General features: G+C 52.6%; 1 long non-coding RNA gene across 1 annotated transcript; it reads left to right on the top strand.

The window, feature by feature from the left end:
- Positions 1-814: 814 nt before the first annotated feature.
- Positions 815-1,348, top strand: LOC311586251. The gene is made up of 3 exons (XR_014775498.1): positions 815-936; positions 1,056-1,107; positions 1,251-1,348. It is a non-coding gene; the product is annotated as an uncharacterized lncRNA (long non-coding RNA).
- Positions 1,349-3,433: the final 2,085 nt, after the last annotated feature.

Raw genomic sequence — 3,433 nt, 5'->3', positions numbered from 1 at the left:
TTCACGCATAAAAGAGGAATCCTTTGCTTAAGGCCGTGGGCAAGCTTCATTCAGTCGTGTTTAGTTGGCAGGTACAGATGCTCTGCTTTGATGTGGAGCCCGGATGCTGGCGGAGGCAGGGAGCTGTGGAAGGAGCCAGGAAGCACAGATGTGGGTTCAAGGCATCCACCCAAAGACCAGGGCACCTGGGCCAGGCACAGTCACTGATGTCAGCTGCTGGCCCAAGTTGTAGCCCACTGCATATGCCTCATGCTATAAAGCTCAGATGTCTCTGTACTAAGAGGGTTCAATCTAAACCCTGCTCCTTACTGGACAGTAGCAGTCTGTGTTCACAAGACGATCCCAAAGCCTTGGTGAGTGCTCAGGGATGGTGTCATTTTGGACTGTGGCCCCATAAAGAGAGAGGTATATATGTCCAGGTAGGACCAGGGACCACGCACAGTCTGATGCTTTGGCGCTCTCCATCCCTCTCATGTGACCACCCATCCCCACCCTAGCCCAGGAGTGTTAGGGTAGCCTTGTGGGGGCAATGCATGTGGCCTGAAGTGAGAAGGGAGGTACATACTGGAGCTCATGTTTCAGTGAACACTCTGAAGGGACCCCAGAAAAAGATCTTGAGAGGAGACCAGAAAGAAGTTTGGAATCCGAGAACTTTCCCCAGCCAGACACAAGGTCCACCACTGGTGTGGTAGGGGTGGAGCCAAGACTCGCCCTACCGTGGGAGCTGTGTGCAGCCCGGGCTGGTTACACCCACAGTGCTGACCACATCCGTTCTCAGGCCTGGCTCACTTTCCTTCTCTCCTCAGAGTCTGTACTAAGTTCATATCCAGGTTCCCAGCATTCCCCTGGGGCAGGCCTGTATCCATCCATCCATCCTTCTATGCTGTTGCTGCTGCCTGCATGCGGCCTTTGGGGACCCTGACCTTCCCAACATAGGTACCTGGGTGTGGCTTTCACTGACAAACATCTTTTCTTTTTCCAGATGGAAGCACTAATTAAGACATTTGAATGTCTTCCATACTCCTAATTCTTTGTTCTTTTCCTTTACGTAACAGAGACGATCCTGCCTAGCTCATTACCAGCTGGTCGAGTAAACATTGAAAGACTGTAAGGATATTTTATTTTAATTGCCTGAGCCTCAGGATTATGGAATCAAGATGGAAGTGGGGGGGGGGAGTCTGAAACAGGGTGGCGGGTAGGCATTGCTGTTTGTGAAGATGGTGGTCACATTTCGTTTTACTGTTCGGCAGCTTTTGACCCTGACCCAGGAAAGACTGAGAAGAACTCGGAGGAGGCCAAGCCGCTGCCCCGCTGACGAGAGGGAGAGTTCTAAGCCAGTCAATTAAACACATTTCTCCTTAATAAATGTAGCAACTGGCGTGAAAATATGTCTTATTTTTGAAGATGCATGAATCAGTCTGGCAAGGGGCCCAAGAGGCGAGAGCAGTCTAGGCTGTGCAGTGTCCCGATGCTGGGCTCTGCGTTTAACTCTCCAGGGAACACAGCTTTCCAGAACAGGGTTCTGGAGCCAGCATCCCCAGGAGCTTAGGCAGTGGGTGGGGAGCCAGGGTGCAGGGTCTGGATGAGGTCACCAGCTGGGAGGAGCTACAGATGGCAGCCGTGGCACTATTAACTCGGCTGCTTGTGTGGCCACACCAGGGTGATGCCTGCAAGTGTTCCCACAGACCTGACAGGCCATTAGGAGTGTGGGCCCTGGGCTCAGGGGTTTGCACCTGGGGTTCTCAGCTTTCTCTTCCATATGGACAGAGATGAGTGTATAGGAGCCCCAGAATGGAGGTAGAGTGGCTTCCTGCAGGGAGACGCTCAGGTCTGACAAGAGCCCCACCTGGACATAGGGTGCATTGTGAATGCTGGAAGGGTGGAGCTGGGCAAGGCTGTCCTTTTACACGCAAGTATCAGCAGGTCTCTGGGAAGCTCTGACCCCTCCACGAAGTTCTTTGTATTCTTAATCTGTTTAAAGACGAGCTCTCCTGCAGCAGGATGTTAAGGAACCCACTGCAGGCTCTAATGACCAGAGTTTTGATTGCTGGAACTCACACGACGAAAGGAGAGACCTGTTCCCATAAAGTCCTGGCCCCAGTGCTCGGCCTGCCTCAGCCTTGCAGATGGCTGGTGCAGGCGCATGCCGGGAAACCTGGCTCAATGTGCAGGCCCAGGGCTGGCGCTGTGGCAGCAGAGGCAGTACGGCTCCACTAGCTCCTCTTCCTTCTGCCACCAGGATTCCCTGGAGAGACCCCGAGTGTCTCTGCACACGCCTTCAACTGTCATACTTTCGAGGTGGAGGTGGAGGGTCAGGAGTTGAAGGTCATCCACACAGTGCCAGCCCTACATGAGGTCCTGTCTCAAACCAAAACCAAAACCAAAACCAAAACCAAAACCAAAACCAAAACACAAACCCAACTAGCTGAATTTATCATAAATGTGAATTTCCTCCTATTAACCCACAGTGGGCGAACGCTTATAGCAACTCATTAGGGCTGAAGCATCTCTCCGTAAGGAAACACCAGCTCATTACGGAGGCCAGGCTGATTCTGGTGCCTTCTAATGAGCTGTGAAAACCACCCAGGAGCTAAACTAGCAGAGAGAGTGCCTTTGAATGCCCAGAGGAGCATTTGCTGCCCAAGTCTGGAGCTGGGAGAGAGCTAACCAATGGGGCTGTATTAGTCAGGGTCTCCAGAGAGCAACCAAGGGGATGAACACACACGTATGTTGAAGAATTTATTAAAGCCAGCTGATGTTAAAATAGCAACAAGAGCCGAATGACGTCGGAGAGGCTGAGAACCAGGTGGCTGGACGCCTCAACACTCCCAATCTGGCGCTGAACACCTGGAGGGTTCCTGGAGAGCGGCTGGTCTCTAGTCCGCGATGGAAGCCGGAGACGCCGTTTCTTTCTGATATCAGTGAAGGAATCGTAGTTATCACCATCAGCAACAAAGACAGGACAAATCAACTCGAAGGTAAGAGGAAAGGCCAGGCCAGCAAAAGGCGAGTGATCTGGCCTGCTAGATGCTTCTTTACCTGTGCAGCTACCAGAACCCTGCATGGGTCCCCCGGCTCCACAGACCACAGGCCCCTTGCTCTTTCGGCAAGCCTCAGACTCAGCTGTTTTCTTTTTACTCTGTGGAACTTCCTCAGCCTCCTTCTCTGCCTCATTCCTTCTCACTCCAACCACCTGCAGGCTGGAGCATGAATCTATGCCTCTTACTCTGAGGTTTGGATTTGTCCACACAGCATCTTAAGCGATCCATATGCTCCCCTACACTTCCTTGAGTGAGCGTCTTCCCTCTTTCCTGTCACTGAGCCTAGCACCTGGGACACAATGTGCACATGACAGCTAGATCCTGGGAGGGACTTCATAGTGGCACAGGGCAGAGCAGACTCCCCTGAGGTGAGCCTCTCCAAGGCGCCACTG

This window comes from Acomys minous (assembly GCF_964271855.1).
Source record: "Acomys minous genome assembly, chromosome: 16".
Taxonomy (NCBI): domain Eukaryota; kingdom Metazoa; phylum Chordata; class Mammalia; order Rodentia; family Muridae; genus Acomys; species Acomys minous.
Note: the sequence above shows the minus strand (reverse complement) of the source record. Positions and strands in the feature narration are given on the sequence as shown.